The sequence below is a fragment of the Ceratotherium simum genome, chromosome 26 (assembly GCF_057802395.1).
Source record: "Ceratotherium simum simum isolate JZ-2026a chromosome 26, ASM5780239v1, whole genome shotgun sequence".
Classification (NCBI taxonomy): Eukaryota; Metazoa; Chordata; class Mammalia; order Perissodactyla; family Rhinocerotidae; genus Ceratotherium; species Ceratotherium simum.
This window is the reverse complement of record NC_141925.1, coordinates 24,008,559-24,028,663: the sequence shown is the minus strand read 5'-3', so window position 1 is coordinate 24,028,663 and position 20,105 is coordinate 24,008,559. Positions and strand designations below refer to the sequence as shown.

At 51.4% G+C, this 20,105-nt stretch overlaps 1 pseudogene; it reads right to left on the bottom strand.

The window, feature by feature from the left end:
- Positions 1-1,719: 1,719 nt before the first annotated feature.
- Positions 1,720-20,105, bottom strand: part of LOC147913612 (solute carrier family 35 member E1-like) — a 32,970-nt pseudogene continuing 14,584 nt past the window's right edge.

Below are 20,105 nucleotides of genomic sequence, written 5' to 3'. Positions count from 1 at the left end.
CTGGTCCCCAAAGGGGGCACACTCTTACCAGAGGACACAGCAAGGGTCCCATTAAAATTTAAGCTATGGGTGCTGCCAGGGCACTTTGGACTCCACGTGTTCTGGGATCGGCAGGCAAAAAGAGGAGTCACTGTTCTGGCAGCAGCAACTGACCCTGATCAGTTACTAGAAGTTACTAGAAGTACACTGATCAATTACTAGAAGAAGACAGGGCTGCTTTTACAAAGTGGGAGCAGGGAGAAATACATGTGGAACCCAGTGATCCACTGGAGTGATCTATTGATTATGATAACCAAGAGTTTAGACCCCTCAGGACTGAAGGGTTGGATCACACCACTGAGGTGACCCACCCAGACCTGCCAGGTGACAGCTGAGAGTGTGGATAATTGAGAATGGATAGGGGAGGGGGAAAGGATGAGTACCAGTTACGGCCCCCAGATCAAGGTGCAGCAAGGGGGAGGGGAGCTGGAGTTCGTTCCACTAACCTCCTTCTTCAAAGTTTCTACTTAGAAAGAGGCTCACGGCATCCACGGAAGAGCTATGTGGCACAAGGGGTGGGATGTGGCGGCCGTGGAAATGCACCACCCAGATCTCTGACTGCAGGGATGTGACTGCCGAGGGCTGCAGCTGTAGAGGCTCTCTAGGGTCCACAGAGGAGGCTCCGCTTTGCTTCCTTCTACCAATCCTGCCAACGACTGAGCACAGCGGAGACTCTAAAGCACCCAGGTCCTTGGAGATACCCGGCTGCTCTGATGGGCACTTGGGATCAAGGACTCCCCATTGGCTTCGTCGAAACTTTCATGACATTGCACTGCAGCCTAAGATTCTTCCTGTCCTGCCTTCCTTCCTTCTCTCCTCTTTCCAACGTTAGATCTATTGCAGTCTGATGGTTCTCCCAGCCTCCTCTGCTCCCTCCAGATTTTCCCTCCCAAGTGTTTCCCCCAATAAATCACTTGTGCCTCTGACCCCATCTTGGCCCGCTTCCCAGAGGACCAAACCAGCACCACATATCTGAAGAGAGGAAGTGAAGCAGCTGCTTGTAACGCTACAGTCCTTTTTCCTTGACACTTGGCGATCATCCACTCTTGCCAGCTCAAAGTTTTGTATCCACAGGAATGCTGCCTTTCCAGAGAGGATCTTTTTTTTTTGTGTGAGGAAGATTAGCTCTGAGCTAACATCTGTTGCTAATCCTCCTCTTTTTGCTGAGGAAGATTGGCCCTGGGCTAACATCCGTGCCCATCTTCCTCTACCTTATATGGGACACCGCCACAGTATGGCTTGATAAGCAGTGCGTAGGTCCACGCCCGGGATCTGAACCTGCGAACCCCGGGCCATCAAAGCAGAGTGCGCAAACTTAACCACTGTGCCACTGGGCCGGCCCCCTCCAGGGAGGATCTTGATGGGTGTGATTTGGATAGCAGAACACAAAGATAAACCTTGCCTATGACATCCTTAGTGACACAGAAGGAACATCGGAAGACAGATCTCCATTCAGATTTCCTCCACCCAGAGCCCACCACACTGGCACATCGTGATGCTCCTGGGCAGTCAGTTGCTGCTCCCTGCACAAGGAAGCATGTGAGGCCAGGAACCCCAGGACTTCTGATTGTTATGCACCTTCCCTTTGGCTGCATTTTATATTCACTGATGTGTCAGAAGTTTCTGCTACCATTAGGGGGAACGGGAAGGAATCACTAAAGAGTCCCTGTCCTCTGCAATCTACACATCATAACATTTCAAACTGTACGAGTTTGGGTAACTCTACCAGCTCAACTGAAAGTGCTCGCTTAAGACACTGTTTCCGCCATATTGATAGTGACCATGCTGGGGAAAAATGATAGTGTTTGGGAATTTCCCCAGTGTATTCTCTGTTCTATGATGCTCCTTATTGCTCATGTCCCCAGTCATGACAGAGAGAAGGCGTTCCTGGCTTGTCGATCTGCATTAGGATGGTCTTGTTCTACATGAAGAACTCCCTCCCCCCGACAGCCACCATCATGCCCAAGACATTGCTGCTGGTGACCGGCGCATGCAGCACGATCAGGGATGCTGGTGGCATTGGTGACTGAGTAGCTCAGAGAGCTGATCAGGGTTAGGATGCTGAAGATGATGACATGTTGGGCAAAGGTACAGCAGTTGCTCGCACCCAGGAGTGGGAGCATCCAAGGCTACTGGGAGACACAGGTCAAGTCATTGCTGATGAGGAAAGCCAAGGGTTACACCAGAACCCAAGACGGATCAGAGAGAAGACGGCGGGGCAGCCCAGGACGTACAGCAGCTAGAGGCGATGGGTCTTCGAATCTCTCAATACCTTTTGGAGAATATGTTCGGAATTGAGAAACACAGTGCTCCAGCAAGAGCCCTGATGAGCTTGCCACCTCCTGTGTCAAAATACGACTCTGTGACCGCAGCCAGCAGGATGTCACTGATGATGGGGAGGACAGTGTGTGGCAGTGTGGAGAGGGAAGCACTTGCTTCTTTATGATAGTCAGGGCTGCTGAGTTGTACTTGGAGCTGCTTTGAAGGGAATTCTAGTCCTTGCCGCTGAGAGCGTGCCAACTGATACGAGAAGAATATCTCTAAAATATGCGAGTGGCTGCCCTTGGGGAGCCAGGAAATGGGACTGGGGCGGGGGCAGATAATGGGAATTCATCTTTATCTGTCACATTTGTTTCTTTTTTTATTAAAAATATCTGGAACAAATATGATAAGATGTTAACATTAATTCTAGCTGTGGATATACACAGGTTTATACTTTTCTGTATTTTCTTTCACTTTTAAAAAAATAATTAAAAATTGCTCAGTGGAAGTGTTTTTAAATGGGATCTTGAAGAAAAAGAGAAAAGAAATCACTTTTTCACTGTGTGATTCCATGTTTTCTAAAGCAGGTTCAAGAACTCTCTAAAATGACCTCTTCTCTCACACTCTGAGAAACTCTAGGAATGGGTAGTGTGTTTGGCTCCCTGGCCCCTGGCCCCACACCTACCGCTCACGGTGGTTCTGAATGCCTGTGCTCCTTAGGACTGGCTGTGGCTGTTTCTCTGGGAAGTTGTGGAATGACGATCTCATAGGTCTTACCCTCCCCCACCCCATGCTTACTGCAGGGGAGCAGGGACCATCCTCTGGAACCCTCAGAACAGAGGCAAGGCTACTCAGAGCCGGTTCAGTCCTAGCTCCTTTCTTGGGGATGGGTTACCAAAGCCATCCCCCCAGCAATGCAGCATTTTAAGGAAACAAGTGCTGTCTGGCACACATCCCTAGGGGTCTGGCTTTAATGATGTCCTAGTTTGGGTTTCCCAAAAACAGACCCTGAAGCAGGGATTCGAGAGCAGGTAGTTTATTTCATAGGTGATCCCAGGTAGAGGGGTGGAGAAGAGAGCTAGGAAGGGGGTGACAAGGGGTATGTTATCAAGCAAGCTACCACTGTGGGCAACTGGAGGTGAACCCCACAGGGGTGCTCTCCGGACAGTGTAGAACACGCGTCTACATGCGTAGAAGATGTACTGTACCCCAGCTGCTGTCACTCACTGGGGAGAGATGCCGGGGCGCGGACAGTGCTGTGGATGCGGGCAGAGCAGGAGGCCCTCAGGAAAAGAGATGAGGATGCTGGCAAGTAGAAGCTGGGAAGGGGCCCAGGGAGATACAGGCGGGGAACCGACAGTGTCTGCCGCAATGACTGGCACTTAGAACGAGGCCCTGGGTCTGGTGTGATGCCCACTTATTTCAAGTGGAGTAGAACTCTGTTATCCAGCATCATCTGTCCCCCAACTTTTAGCAACAGAACCCCAGTTTTCCTTTAGGTACGCACATTCCTTGACATACCCTTCCCTACTCATTAGGAGTTCTGATGGTGGGGCTCACCTGTTTGGCTCTAGGGGTGGGCTTGTGACCCAGCCCTGGCCATAGTGATTGTTTCTGAGATGGGTCTATGCCCCAAGCCAGGCCAATAGGCTAGAACTCTCTTTCCATTGCATTGAAAGAGGGGAGGATGCAAGCCTGGAGTTGCTACAACCAGGGCGAAACATCTCTTGGAGGATGAAGCCAACACAGCAGACAGCAGAGCCAAGAGATGGAGAGAGTGAGGATCCTCATGCCATCCTTTGAGCCCCTGGATCTAGCCATGCCTGAAGGCTCTGGACTTTTCATGTGTGTAACTCAATAAAGTCCCTTTTGTGCTTAAGTCAGCTGGACTTGGGTCTCTGTCACATACAACCCCAAGCTCTTTACACTATGTGTAACTGTGGGTTTCTAAAGTGCATAAAATGCAGGGAGAAATTAAAGGTTTTCCCTTCTGTCCCCCATAATCACTATTCTGTCTGCATCTCAGGTTGTGCAAGTCGGAGCTCAGCCCACCCAGGAGGAGGAGTTTCGAATCCTTGGAGTCCAGCTCCCGCCCCCTAAGGGTGGTTGTTCTTGGGGCCATGTGAGGAGCTGGGGGGTTCATAGCTGAGCATCCGGGGCAGGAGCCTGGGCTACCACGTGGGGCCCCTTTCCCTCTAAGCTTCAGGAACGTCTGGGTTCCTGGCCAAGGCATGCATGCATGCATTCATTCATTCATGCATTCACACGTGTTGATGGGCACCTACTATATGAGGGCACTAGGACCAAAGAGGGGGCTAAACAGACAGTCCTGGCCCTCAGGACCTTCCAGGCTAGTAGCAGAGACGGGCGCTGACCACACCAATCCATGTAAAATTCTGACCGAGACCAGGGTACAAAGGAGAGATAAAGTGGGGGCTTTCTGGAGGAAGTGAGGGCTGCACGGAGATCGGAGCAGGAGCTACGTCGGTGATGGTAACAGCTGCCCCAGCGTTCAGGGCCCCCTCTCACCCCTTCCGGCTCAGTGGCCGTATCAATGCCCATCCCTCTCATGGAGCATGCTCAGCAACTCAGAGACACTCTTCCTCCTTCCCACCTTCCAGATCTCGTCCTCTTCAACTCCAGGATGCCCTATCCTATGTCTGACCTGTGTCCTGCCTGCTGCCAGCACAGCCTGCTTTCTTTGCTCTGGTCCCAGGGGAGGGGAAGGGCAGCGGAGCACCTCCCCCAAATGCTTTCCGTGTCACCGCCCTTCTCAGGGGTGAGTCTCTAGACAGGAATTAGGCCTCTAGTACATGCCAGGTACTCTCACAGGGCTTGGGCCTCCCCCAGATGGAGAACCCGAGGCACGGAAAGCAGAGGTCCTGAGCTAAGAGGGCCAGCCTCTTCCAGCCCCTGGAGTAGGACCGGGACAGGCTATCCTGTGTCCTTCTTGCTACTTATCCCCTTAACCTCTCCCAGGCCCAGGGTCCCTCCCAGTCGGTAGCCTCGGGTACAGTTCCCAGGCCCACTCCGTTCCTCCAGAATCTGCCTGGAGGTCTCCCTGACCCCTGGGGACAGCACCCTCTGGCTGTGTTCTCCCCTCCTCCAGGCCCTCGCCATTGGGGGGCCTCTGTTCATCCCCATCCACTTATTTAACAAGCACCGATTTGTGCCAGGTGGGGTTCTAAGCATTTTACACATATTACCTTGTTTAAACCTCACAACAACCTTACAGTGTGGTGCTGTTATTCTGTATCTGAGATACAGATGGGTGAGGAGTTTGCTGCAGTTGACACACCGTCTGGGACTGGGACCCAGGCCGGCTCTAGAGTCTGGGCCCCTAACCAGCCCTCAGTGCAGCCCATCCATCCCACGCCCTCCTCTTCTCCTCTCGCCTGATGCCATTTTATCCCATTTCCAGCCCTCTCCCTATCCTGAGTTCCACTCCTGCTTGTGGGCTGCTGCCTGGGAAGGGCACTGTCCTGGTGTCCTGGGACTGGGGACAAGGGGCACAGGGTGGAGGCCTGGGTGCTGGAGGGGGACCCCGCCACGCCCTCATCCATTCGTGGCCTGGTAGAGGCTGCTGGAGCCAGGCGCCTGGAGGGGTGGGCAGGGGTAGGACAGGAGGGGGCTGGGTGGAGCCGGGCCTGCAAGCCCTAATTAAGTCAGTTAATTAGGTGGGGAGGAGAAGCCTGTGGGAGTTAATGAGCTTGGCTAATTAAGTGGATCCTGGAGAATGGCTGAAATTCTAGTGGCTGGGGAGAGATGGGGGCTCTGGCAGGACGGAGGCGGGGTAGTGGAATGCCTGCTGGCCCCCCAGTGTCACCAAGGTCTCTGGCCACCACTGGGGTCTCAGCCCGTCCTGGTGGTTTTCATTTGCTATTTAATGTTGTGCTTCCTTGGGCACAGGGATACTCATGGGGCCAGCACAGATCCTCAGAGGTGCCTGGGGCCACCCCACTGCCCACTCAACACCGAACCTTCCTGCGCCCAGGCCTCTGGCAGGGGACAAAGGACAGCAGCGGAGACTGGGTGGGGGCAACGCGTGGGTGGCCGAGAACCCCACTCAGGGGACCTGGGAGGGTGGGATCGCTCACGGTCATGCTCCATCACTTACAAACTCAGAGATGAAATTATTAAGAGTTGCAAGATACCAACCAGAGAGCACAGAACCCCCAGTTTGGAGCCCTGTGCGACGGCCATTCACACCCTACATGACACACGCCACCTGACTGAGTCCTCATGGCCGCTCTGCACCCTGGGTACTGTTCTTGTCCTCATTTCACACGTTCATTCATTCATTCATTCAATTACCAACTATTCAGTGAGTGCCTCCTGTGTGCGGGGCACTGTTTGCAATGAACAGAACAGAAAAATCCCTGCCCTCCTCCATTCTGTGAAGGGCGGAAGACAACAAACAGGGTACACAAGTAAATTGTTCTGCTTCAAGGGATTCGTGTGAGGGAAGAAATGGAGCAGGGAGGGGACAGGGTGTACAGGAGGTCCTCACAGAGAAGCTTACACCTGAGCAAAAACTCCAAGGAGGTGAGGGAGGGAGCCATGCACATGTGGGGGGGGGTACAGTGGGCCAGGCAGAGGGAACAGCCAGTGCAAAGGCCCTGAGGCCAGGGTGTGCTTGGGATGCTCAGGAACATTGAGGAGCTGATGGAGCCCGGGAGGAGGTGAGCGGTACTGGGGGCAGTTCATTCAGGCCAGTGTAAGGCTTTGGCTTTGACTCTGAGTGAGGTGGGAGTCACTGGAGGGTTTTGAGCAAATGAGGGATGAGGCGTGTCTTAGGTTTTAACAGGCTCCCTCTGGCTGCTGTGGGGAAGACAGATGTGGGGGGCAAGAGTGGAAGTGAGGAGGCTCCTGCATCTGGCCAGGTGGGAGAAGACAGCAACTTGGACAGGGCAGTAGGAGTGGGGGCAGGATCTGCTGACAAATTGGACAATGGTGTGTGTGTGTGTGTGTGTGTGTGTGTGTGTGTATGTGTGTGTGTGGTTTCCCCTGGGCACCTGGACCATGAAGTTCCATGAGCAGCTGAGGACACCGAGCAGCTCTCTGGTCCCCAGACTCCGTGCCCCTGAGGGGCTGCTCTCATTTCTGGGGCACCCCCACACCTCCACCTCTGCCTGCCTTGGGTTGGCAGCTGCCGCATGGAAATGTTTACAGGAACCCTCTTAGGCACAGTTTTCCCCTCACAGCGTTGCAGACTGAGATGCTCACGGGTACCAGGGAGGGACTGTGAATGGGGAACACAGCCTGGGCGGGGACGGGGGTAAACAGGAGAGCCCTGGCCTGTCTGAATGGTGCCCTCCTCTCCCCTGTGGCTCACTGTTGTCATGTGGGAATGTGGACTCAGGCTCTAAGAGCTTCCAATTTTTCAAGAGAAGTTGGAAATCTGGATCTTAGGATGTAATGCCCTGATGTTTTAAATATTGGCGAATCATTTTTAAAAAGTCAGGGCAGGCTATACCCTCTGTGGGACCAGAGGGGCTGCTTCTGTGGGCCTTCTGCCCACAGCGACCTCCACACCCCAGTTCTCTGCAAACCTGGGAACGCGTAGACATCACCTGGGGTGCGACCTGACAGGTCAGCTCTTGGCTGGTATGGGCAGGAGTGGAGTGAGGGGCAGTTTGGAGAATGGCTAGGAAGGAGCACCCCCTCTGAGCCCCTCAGGCCCCAAGCAGTGTCATTGTTCCAGGGATGATGAGGTTGCCAGGCAAGGGCAGCCACTGGTCGCTTGGACACCCCGGAGGAGGGGGCAAGGGGCGGGGACCAGAAGGGTGAGACCACAGTCAGGGATGAGCCACAGGGTGAGGTTTGCTCCAAGGCAAGAGAACCAGAAGGACTGAGCGGGAAGGGGAGGCGACTGGGCTCCTCCCTGTCCCTGCCCTAGAGGCTCCCCTCCCCAGCCTCCGCTCTCCCCCTACCCCAGAAGTCGGCCTCCATCTCTTGCCCTGGATCTGGGCTGGGCCGGGGGGCTGCAGGCGAAGCAGAGACAGAGGCGGTGGCAAAACCTCCTCCACCATCCTGTCGGCTTAGCCGTTCCCCAGTGCGGCGCCGCGCCTCACAGGCTCACCTCCTTCATCCTCCCAGCAATCTCAGGGCAGAGCTGTTGCTGTGCCCATTTTACTGCCGACGAAACTGGGTCACAGAGCGGTCCGGTAACCTGGCCAAGGTAACACAGCCCGGCAGTAACGGGACCTGGAGTTAAACTCAGGGGAGTGTGGATGCAAAATCCGAACCTTGAACATAGCAGCTGTCAGAAAGAGAGGCGGAAGCCGCACCACTGGCTACGGGCTGGGCCAGTCCCCGCATGTGTGAGCGCAGCACTCCCTCTAGTGGCCGATCTGCCGCAGTGCAGGACGAGCGATGGGACCGCTAGGCGCTGGGCTCTGTCTCTTTCTCGGTCTTCCTCACACACACAACACTGTTTACTGTCTAGTTCTCCAGGGGAAGACCACAACATCTCCATATTCTGCTCCCCTACAACCCCTACGCAGCTGCTCCACTCAAGGCCTCTTTCTCTATGCCAGCCCCAGGGTAGCTTCTTGTTGCTCCCCTGTTTGTCTCTGTCAGAGCCCGGGTCTCTCTGTCAACTCTGCTGCACCTTATAATCTACTGGGGAGCTTTCAAAAATTCCCAGGCCCTGACCTCATCCGCTCCCGGGCTCACACCCCAGACCTTGTAATTACCCCACACCCCACCCCCTCTGAGGTGTCTATTTTGGTCACCCCTCTATGTTTCTCCCTTCCATCCTCTTCCATGACTTCCTCTGGGACCCGCATGCAACAGCTCTTTGACCTCATCGAGACCACCAATCCACTGCCTGTATCACTTTCTCACTGTCCATCAGCCCCCTTCTGCCACCACCGTCACCATAGCTGCACACAATCACCATAGCCGCTCTCTGGAAACCCTCCACTACTGTGCCCACCTCTTCTGCTGTAGGACCTGCTTGGCAAAACACCAACCATTGCTTGCCCTCTGCCTGCACTGAGCAAGCCAACACTGCTCGGAGCGTCCCACACCAGGCTGGCAGCTTCCCTTTTAATTCACGGTGGTGAAGGGGCACTTGTTGCCCCCACACACACACAACCCCACTATGCCTGCCAGTTACTTTTTCCCACTCTCTCTGAACAGTGCTTCTCAGACTTCACTTGGCCTGTGCGTCTCCTGGGGATCGTGGGGAGCCCTGAGATTCTGCAAGTCTACCCAGCCCCCAGGTGATGCCGATGCTGCTGGTCTGTGCACCCACTCTGAGTGGCAAGGTCTTGATGACTCTTCCCAGCTTCTCCTCTCTCCTCGAACCGTGGCTCCTACTTCACTGAGAAAACAGATGGATCAGCTGTGGTTCCATTGCCTCCTGCCATCACAGCACAGACCCACCTAGCTCCTCACTCCTCACTTCTTCCCAACCCCTTCCGTGGGGGGGAGGCCCTTCTCCTGAGGCCAACCCTCCCCCCGGGACCTTGTTTCTTCAGGACCCCCCTCCCTCCACACTCGACAACCTTGTTCTTTTTCCAGGATCATTCCCACCGGCACGCAGGCCCTGGCTTCTCTTCCTTCACCCGCATCTCCGTCCATTTCTTAGACCCCTGCACAGTGAGGCTTCCTGATGGAGCTGGCTTCTCGTCTCTGCTCTGCCGTCTCCCAGTTTCTCTTTTGTTCTTACTGTTATTTCCCCTTTCATTCTATAAATAGAGTTTTCCACTTTCCTTTTGTAAATATAGTTTATTCAAGGTTAAACGTGCCTGTAGTTCAGAATCAAGAAACATCGGCAGATGTGCAGCTATGGCAGACAACTATGTACTGGGGCTTTGGGGGAAAAATAAATAAATAAAATCTTAAAAAAAAAAAAAAAAAAAAAAAAAGAAAAAAAGAAACATCGGCAGTCCCGACTCCCGTTTTCCACTTCTTAAGGACAATCATTTCCCCTCTTGCAGTAATATTCACCTCTGTGTTTCCTACGTGGTGTGCTTACATTGTTTCTTTTCCAGTTTAGGCTTCACCTCTCAACTTCCCACTGTGGAAGATGAAGATTTTGCTCCCTTACCTCCCATCCCATCTCCTGGCTTCCTATCTCCCACCCTCCCAACACTGTTGCATCATAATATTGGTAAGATTTGTAGGGTTTACATATTGTGGAACCATTATGTACAGCTTTGTGTGTAATACTATGATTTCCTTCCCGTTTTTCCTTTTTTATAATAGGCTTTATTTTTTAGAGCAGTTTTAGGTTTATATTATTATCAACATCTTCTATTAGTGTGGTACACTTGTTAAAATTGATGAACTAATATTTATACACTGTTATTAACTAAAGTCCATAGTTTACCTGAGGGCTCACTCTGTGTTGTACATTCTACGGGTTTTGACAAATGCCTAGTGTCATGGACCTGCCGTTACAGTATCATATGCAATAGTTTCACTGCCCTAAAAATCCCCTGTGCTCCCCCTGTTCATCCCTCCCTTCCTGCCTCCTCACAAACCCCTGCCAACTACCGATCCTTTTACTGTCTCGATAGTGTTGCCTTTTCCAGAATGTCATAGAGTTAGAATCATATGGTATGTAGCATTTTCAGGTTGGCTTCTCTCACTTAGCAATATGCATTTGAAGTTCCCCCATGTCTTTTCATGGCTTGACTGCTCGTTTCTTTTTATCCCTGAATAATATTCCATTTCCTGGATGTACCACAGTTTGTTTTTCTGTTCATCTATTGAGCACATATTGGATGCTTCCAAGTTTTTGGCAATTATGAATAAAGCTGCTATAAACAGCCATGTGCAAGTTTTTGTGTGGACATAAGTTTTCAACTCATTTGGGTAAATACCAAGGAATGCTATTGTGGATCGTATAAGAGTATGTTTAGCTTTGTAAGAAACTGCCAGTCTGCCTTCCAAAGTGACTGTAACATTTTGTATTCCCATCAGCAATGAATGAGAGTTCCTGGTGCTCCCCATCCTCACCAGCATTGGCGCTGTCAGTGTTTTGGATTTTACCCATTCTAATAAGTCTGTAGTGGTACCTCGTTGTTTTTGTTTTTGTTTTTTTGTGAGGAAGATCAGCCCTCAGCTAACATCCATGCCAATCCTCCTCTTTTTGCTGAGGAAGACTGGCCCTGAACTAACGTCTGTGCCCATCTTCCTCCACTTTATGTGGGACGCCACCACAGCATGGCCTGACAAGCGGTGCCTCGGTGCGCGCCCGGGATCCGAACCCCGGGCCGCCAGCAGCGGAGCGCACGCGCTTAACTGCTACGCCACAGGGCCGGCCCCTCGCTGTTTTAATTTGCTATTCTCTAATGACATATAATGTTGAACATCTTCTATATGCTCATTTGCAATCTGTGTATCGTCTTTGGTGAGGTGTCTGCTCAGATCTTTTGCCCATTTTTTAATTGGGTTGTTCATTTTCTTGTTGTTGACTTTTAAGAGGTCTTTGTATACTTTGGATAATAGTCCTTTATCAGATAAACAGTTCTATATCAGATCAGATGTCTTTTGCAAATATTTTTCTCCCATTCTATGGCTTGTCTTCTCATTCTCTTAATGGTGTCTTTTGCAGAGCAGCAATTTAAAATTTCCTTTTTATGCACCAAAGTTTCGTTTCCTGGGTTTAATAACTCTTTTTTGGAGGAAGAGAGGGCTTGTTTTTCTATGTGTTTATGTCTAATTCAACCCATATTCTCTGCTTGTTGTGTAAATCTCTCAAAAGTTCAAATACATTAGATAGTCTATCAATTTCAACTCCTTGAAGAAATCTTTTCTAGAACCTTCTGACTTATTCCAATGTGAACTGCCTGGCCTCCAGGCCTGCTGCCCAGAGATGCTGCCCTGGGATTTTCACAGAGGTGAAAATTACTGAAAGAGTGGAAATGATTCTTAAGGAGAAGTGGGAAATGGCAGTGGGGCCTGCACATGTTTCTTGATTCTAAGGTACGGGCATGTTTAACTTGAATAAAAATTAAAACTATCTTTACAAAAGGAGAGTGGAAATAACAAGAAGAAAAAAAGAGAAACTGGGAGATGGCAGAGCTGAGACGAGAAGCCAGATCCATCAGGAAGCTTCACTGTGCAGAGGTCTAAGAAATGGATGGAGATGCGGGTGAAGGAGAAGACGCCAGTGCCCGCGTGCCCGTGGGAATCTGGGGGACGCCCTTCAGCTTTCTCTTGTGTTGGCTCCCCTGTTTCCTGGGTCCCAGGTCTTACTCTTTCTTGGTTTACTCCCTTGTTTTAGTGGAAAACATCCTCCAGTAGCTTTTTTAAGAAAGAGTACATGAGAGCTAAATTTTTGAGCCCTTGTACCTAACAGGATCTTTTTTTCTACTCTCACTTTATTAATGGTTTGGCTAGGGATAGAATTCTAGGCTGAAAAGAATTTTCTTTCGTACTTTGAAAACTGTTCCCTTCTCTTCTGGAGAGGATGTCCAGGATTGCTGTTGAGAAGTCTGATGCCATTCTTGACCCTTGGCACAATCTCCAGAATGTTCTTGTCCTGTGTTCTGAAATTTGCTGGTGACTGGCCTTGGTGTGCTGTCGTTTTATCCTCTGCTTGGACACTTAGTGGGCCCTTTCAATCTGGAAACTCGCGTCCTTCGTTTCTGAGAAATATTTGAAATATTTCATTGACTATTTCCTCTCCTCTGTTTTCCCTGTTCTCTTTCTGGAACTCCTCCGTTCAGGTGTTAGATTCCTGCACTGGTCCTTTCTGTCCTATTTCCACATGGTGGCGGCCATGGAGCTGCCCCACTGGGTCCTCCCTGTCCCTCAGCTGTGAGGAGTGCCGTTGGTGGGCAGCCTCCAACCACAGCGCCTCTGAGATCTGCCACAGCCTTTGAGCCAAGACCAAGGTCTTCTTGGGCAGCCCCAGCCAACGACTGAGCACAGCAGGGACACTACAGCCTGGCCACTCCTGCCCAATGTAGGGCTCCTCTAATGGACAGTCTTTGCTCTGGGGGCCCGCACTGGGTTGGCCAAGACTTTGTTTGGTCTGCATCAAAACAGGCTCTCTCTGCCCAGATGTGTTTCCTTCCCTCGTTCATTTCACAGGTGTCAGATCTACATCATGGGCTGAAGCCTCTCCCTACCCAATCCTGCTTCCTCCTCCTTTGTTTTGCACAGGCATCAGCCCCCTAGGACTTCTTGCACGCCTAACTCCATCTCAGCATCTGTTCACTGGAGAATCCAAGCTGACATATGTATCTTTATCTTTTAGCTCTACTTTTTGGAAAATTTCCTCAATTTTATCTTCTAACCCAGGGTTCAGCACATTTTTCCTATAAAGGGCCCAGTGGTAAGTATCTGAGGCTTTGTGAGCCATATGGTGTCTGTCACAACTATTCCACTCTGCCTGTGTGAAAGCAGCCACAGACAGTACATAAACGAATGGGTGTAGCTGTGTTCCAATAAAACTTTATTTAAAAAACAGGCGACAGGCTGGATTTGGCCAGCAGACCATAGTTTCCTGACCCCTGTTCTAACTCTTGTAAATAAATTTTCAATTTCTGCTATGATATTGTTAATTTCTGAGAACTTTTCTGCTTTGTTTTTTTCATTCTCAGAGTGGTTTTTTCTTTCAAAATAGCGTCCAGTTTTTGTTTCATAGTTACAAGATACTTCCCAGAATCTCTGAATATAGTAATAATGGTTTTGTTTTTTCAGGTTTTCTTTTCCCTGCATATTCTGTTTGCTCCAAATTCTGTTTTTCTGTTTTTTTTCTGCCTCTTCCACTAGAGGTTTTTCTCAAATGTTTGTGATCCCCGATTATCTGCTCATATTTAAGAGATTTAAAGAGCGAAAGAATAGTGGTGGCCTCTGTGTGTGTGGTGGGGAGGTGTTGACACATTTGTCAGTACTCATTACCCTGGCCACCTAAGATCTTTGCCTTTCACTATAATTGTGCCTTGATTAAAGAATATAAAATAGAATTTATAAAAGCAAGGCTGCTGAGTAGCCCTGTGCTGGGGGCAGGGGAGGGTGCTGGCTGACTTGGGGGTTCGATATAGAGGATTCTGGTTGGGCTGTCTCACTGCGAAATCCCTGAGGCCAACCTATTTAGGTCTTCTTTTCTTTGCTAGTCAGACTCTAAAAGAACTAATACAAACAGAAGGAAGAAATTTGGAGGAAAACAGAAAGGAGGCAGAGAGAAGAAAACTGAAACAAATGGGAAACACAACAACAATAACAGAACACCCATCATTAACAGGTTCAGAGACTGACGTACAGAGTTTAGGCCTGACTTCACTGTTCTGGGGGGCAAGAGGCGAAGAAGGCCCCAGGTGATCAGGGGCAGGGGACAGGGCTTCCCATGTTCAGGATGCAACATTCAAATAATCCCTCTGGTTGGGTATAGAACTCCCCTCCTTGTGGGGTATCCTCCAGTTCAGAGACCCCGTGTTTCATCCTCTCCAGACAATAAACCCTCGGTCTTTGTTGGGGTGGGGGAGGGGCAGTTACCCGGCTGAGCAGAGAAGGAAATCTGAGGATTAAATTCCTTCTTACACGAATCCTCCTGTTTTTGGCCCCAGCTTGACTCCTGTTTCCAGGGGTACTGAGTCCATTAACACCGGCGCCTTTTGGGGTTTTGTGGGGTAAACTGCGGCGCTCCTGGGCTTCTCTTACTCCCAGTTTGGGGTTCCCTTCAGGTACAACTGTCATCAGACTGCTAAAACACTTACCACATTTTCTTTCCAGATTAGGACATTTTGTTGCTGTTGTGTCCTTTTTCAATTTATTAGCTCTTGCTGACTTGTACTGCGGAAGGCAGAATAATGGTCTCCCAAAATGTCCATGTCCCAATCCCCAGAACATGGGAGTATGTTACCTTACATGGCGAAAATGTACTTTGCAGATGTGATTAAGGTTAAGGATCTTGAGACGAGCAGACGACTCTGGATTGTTCACTTGAGCGCAATCTGATCACATGGAGCATTGAAAGCAGAAAACCTTTCCCAGCTGTGGTCAGAGAAAGAGATGCGATGCAATGAGAGAAGCAGGGCCAGAGAGCTGCTACCTTGCTGGAGGGAGGGGGCCACAAGCCAAGGAGTGCAGGCGCCCTCTGGAAAAGACAAGGAAATGGATTCTCTCCTAGAGCTTCCAGACAGTTCTTCCAGAAAGAGCTTCCTACAGCAGCCCTGTCAACACCTTGATCTTAGCCCAGTGAGACCTGTGTTGGACTTCTGATATATAGTCTGTAAGATAATAAATATGTTTGGTCTTGAGCAACTAATTTTGTGGTAATTTGTTAGGGCAGCAACAAAAGACTAATATCATACCTGAAAAATCCACTCCCTTCCTTTTAATGGGGTTTCAGGACACAGAGAAGTTCAATGTGTGTTCAGTCCACCATCTTTAACCGGAAGTCTTCGTGTGCACCTGCTCTTGCCTCCACCTTTTCATGAAGCATTCTTATCCAAGTCACTTTCACTTCTATGTCGCTAAATCCATCCTTGTTTCCTCGCCTGTCTGGCGTCTTTGAAGCCAGCTGTCCACTCTCTCCCTCCTCCTCGCGACGCTCTTCTTTTGCCTGCTGTGACTGCACACACGCGACTTGCATGCCATCGTTATGCTGATGTCTCTGATACTCTATCGCCAGGCAACAGACTCCCGCCTTGAGCTCCAGACTCGGAGTGCCAGGTCCTCACTTGACATCTGCACTGGGACAGCTCACGCGCTCTCAAGTTGAAAACATGGCAGAATTCCTGAGTTTCCCACCACACCTCTTCCGTCCCCTGAGCCTTCCCATCATTCATGCATTTATCCAACCCAGAAACCTCGGGTTCACCCTCGATTCCCTTCTTCCTTTAACCCATCAGCAAATTCTGTCTCCCAAATACATCAAGAAGGCATCTTCTTCCCCTGTCTACAAGGTCCAAGTCAGTCCAGGCCACCGCCACACCCCCTCCATCGACATCCGGCTGTCCGTGATTCTTCCCAGAGCTGCCCGAGACATTGTTGAAAAGTCCATCACATTGGACCTCTTCCCCTTAGCTATGTCACTCTCTGCATCACCCCATCACTCTGCCTATCACCATGTCACTCTCCCTATCCACCATGTCACTCTCCTCATCACCATGTCACTCTCCCTATCCACCATGTCACTCTCCCCATCACTATGTCACTCTCCCCATCCACCATGTCACTCTCCCCATCCACCATGTCACTCTCCCCATCTACCATGCCACCCTCCCCATCACCATGCCACCCTCCCCATCACCATGTCACTCTCCCCATCACCATGTCACTCTCCCCGTCACTATGTCACTCTCCTCGTCACCATGTCACTCTCCCTATCCACCATGTCACTCTCCCCCTCCCCATGTCACTCTCCCCATCACCCTGTCACTCTCCCCATCACCATGTCACTCTCCCCATCTACTATGTCACTCTCCCCCTCCACTATGTCACTCTCCCCATCACCATGTCACCCTCCCCATCACCATGTCACTCTCCCCATCACCATGTCACTCTCCCCATCACCATGTCACTCTCCCCATCATTTGCTCTGTTCTAGCCATACTGACCTGATATTTCCTCACACTCCCCACACTCTAGCCTGCCCCTGGGCCTTTGCACTCTCTGCTCTCTGTGCCTCAAATGCTCCTACCCCCACCCTGCCCAGCTCCTTCTCATTCTTTAGGTTTCTGATGAAATATCCCTACCTTCGCTGTTTACTTTATGCCAAGGGAGTGTCTCCCCCATCATCCCTCTGGTTGTGTCTTTAACATGGGTTTTGAACATCTATGATCATATTTATTTATTTGTGCACTTGCATTTTATTCAGCTCTCCCATCGATGTCAGCCCCATGAGAGCAGGGATCTCTCCGTCCAGTCTCTAGTGCTGGCCCACTGAGGGAGCTCAACAACATTCGTGGAATGAATGAATGAACGAACACACTGGGCACCTATTACGTGCCAGGTGCTTTCATGTACACCAAATATTTCACTTTCACAAGAACCCTATGAGGCTGTCACAGCGGGACTACGGTTCCCAGTTTCTCTCGCAGTTAGCTGTTCTGGCCAATGCATGTGGGAGAAGTGAAGTGGGCCACTTCCAGCTTTGGCTCAAAAACCTACATGTGATCCCTGTTCTTTTTCTTCTTCTTCTGTTGGCGGCTGCAGAGGATCCAGCAGTGGACTCTGAGCCCTAGGTGATAACAGAGTCACAAGGTGGGAGGAGCCTGGGTCCCCGAAAGACTGAGTGGAGCAGGGTCTCCCCCAACCCCAAGCCCCTCTGGACTTTGCATAAGCAGGACATAAGGCTCTACTGTCAAGTCATTGCAAATTCTAGGCTTATTTGTTACAACAGCTAGCCTCACCTTAATTAATACATCAAAGCACCCTGTGTAGGTGGCTGGTGAGCAACACTGTGGGTGACACTTTTGCTGACAAGTTTTCATCAAATGCAGATGTATTCCCGGTGGGGCGGTTTCTTGCATCCTCCCACAACAGAGGCCGAGGGCCCGGCGCTCACACCTCCATCACAGCGCACCGCGCTGCACGGAATAGTAGGGGTGTGCGCTGTCTTGTCCTCACTAGGCTGCGAGCTCTCCAGGGAGGTGCGGGTGTCACGTTCTTCCCTGCGGCCTCAGCATCCAGGAGGCCTTCTGGAAGGTTTGTTGAATCTACAAATGAGTGAACCGGTTGCCCGCACCCCTCATTGTCTCTCTGTCCGTAAAAGTGCCGAGAAAGTCAACTCTAATTTTACAGAGGCCCAAAGAGAAGAAATGACGTCCCCAGGGTCACAGAGAAGCAGGATGCAGCAGAATCAGCGTGACCCAGGGCTTCTAAACGTGGCAGCTGGCTATTGGGAGTGAATCTTGGCCACTTCCAGAGGCTGGAGAAAGGCTGAGAAGGGTGGGGATGGGGGTGCCTCCTCTAAGCCCCCAAGGTGACCCCATCAAACCTCACTGCCCACTGCCCCCCCTCCAGTAGGAAACAATCACTCTAGAGCCTTCCTTTCCACCCTCCCCAGCTAGCACGGCCTGGCTCCCACAGCCTGGTGTCCACATCACTCAGTATTTTTAGCTTCACCACCTGGCACCTGTGGTCACTGTCTCTGCCCAGCCTGGTGGTGTCTCCACCCCAGGCCTTAAAGGGCCAGCGCCCACCAGCTGGAAAGGAGACTGGTTCTTGCAAATGCAAGCCACCATACCCCCAGGGTGGGAGGCAGAGGGGCAGCCTCTACGGGGAGGGGGTCCCCTAAAGTTGGAGGTGGGAGATGGGGGGTGGGGAGGAGAGCAGGATCTCACGGGTGCCTGACCTTTAGGCCTGCGCCTGGCTCCTTCTGGGGTTTCCCAAATACTAGTTTGCTCAAGCTGCTTCCCTGCGGGGACTGGTTAAAACCACATCCACTCCCCCACCAAGACCTGAGGCCACAGAGTCTCCAGGGCAGGGCTAGGAGTGTGTCTTTTTTAACAATCAACTCAGAAGACTCTGATGTGGAATCTCCCCATGTCATATTCATTCATTCATTTATTCATGTATTCATTCATTCATTCAATAAGCATTTTGAGCTCCTATTATGAAAATAATGATTCTCTCAGGAGACAATTGCTTTGGAGTTCAGGAAGCACTTCCACACCCGTCATCTCACTGAGTCTCCTGACTTGGCCCTGTCTTGCTTCAAGCCCTCCCCATTCCTCCCTCCATCACCTCCAGACCAAGTCCTGGGCTCAGCAGTCAAGAGCTCTGAGATCTGCCCCTGCTGCCCCAGCCTCATCTCCACCATCCCCACACAATTCCTTTTTCACGCCACCAAGCCTTGCTCCTGCCGTCCCTGCTGCCTGTGATGCCTTTTCCTCCACTTCCCTCCCCACCTGGGAGAGGACCCTCCCTCTAAGACAGACCCGCAGGGTCTCCTAGGGCTCCTGCCCGCAGAAGGGCTCAGTCTTTCTTCCTGAAGCCCTGAGCACAGTACACCCACGCCCGTCAAGGTGCCCATCACTCTGCCAAACGGATCTGTTTGCTTGTCTGTCTCTCCTAGCAGGTGTGGACCTGTGAGGGCCGGGGCTCCAGCCCCCAGCTCAGGCCCTGGCACTCGGTGGGTGCTCTGTCCCTGTTTGTGGGATGATGAACCCACAACCATAGCAGGGAGCATTCCCCCATTTCACAGATGAGGAGACAAAGGCCCACAGAGGGAAAATTACAGACCTGGGAAACAGAGAAATTCAGGGAGGAACCAGGCTGCAGAAGCCCACAGCCCCGCCCTCCTGCCAGGGGCCTGGAGGGGCACCTGGGTTGGCCCTGAGCTGCCCTTCCCCCCACCCAGGACAGTGCTGACTCAGGGATGATGGAGGCGTGGGCGGGCTGGGCTGGAGCAGAGGTCACCGCGTCTCCCCTGCAGATTTCCCATCCACTCCCAGAGCGTGTGGTCACAGCTTGGGTAACGCACTTGGCCAGAGCCTGGGTTTCCCTGCAGGTGGGGGTGGGGAGAGCTGGCAAAAGGGACAATGGTTCCTAGGCCATGAACCCGCACCCGGGCACAGTGCATAAGCCCTCTCCCACACAGGTACGCAGAACTCACACCCGCTCCCACAAATGTACGCACACTCACACATACTCAGCCCCAAATATCCACTCACACAGCCACACAAACCTTCATTTCCCCACCTCCCCGCTCTCTCCCTTTTTTCACACATACCCCCCTCCCCAGCATATACACATGCAGACATTTTCACTTATTAATTCAACGAAGACTGAACACTACTGGGTGCCAGTGTAGGGAGGAGAGGTGGCTCTCAACTCAGGGTGGGGCAGGGGCTTCCTGGAGGGCTTCCTGGAGGAGGAGACATTGCAGC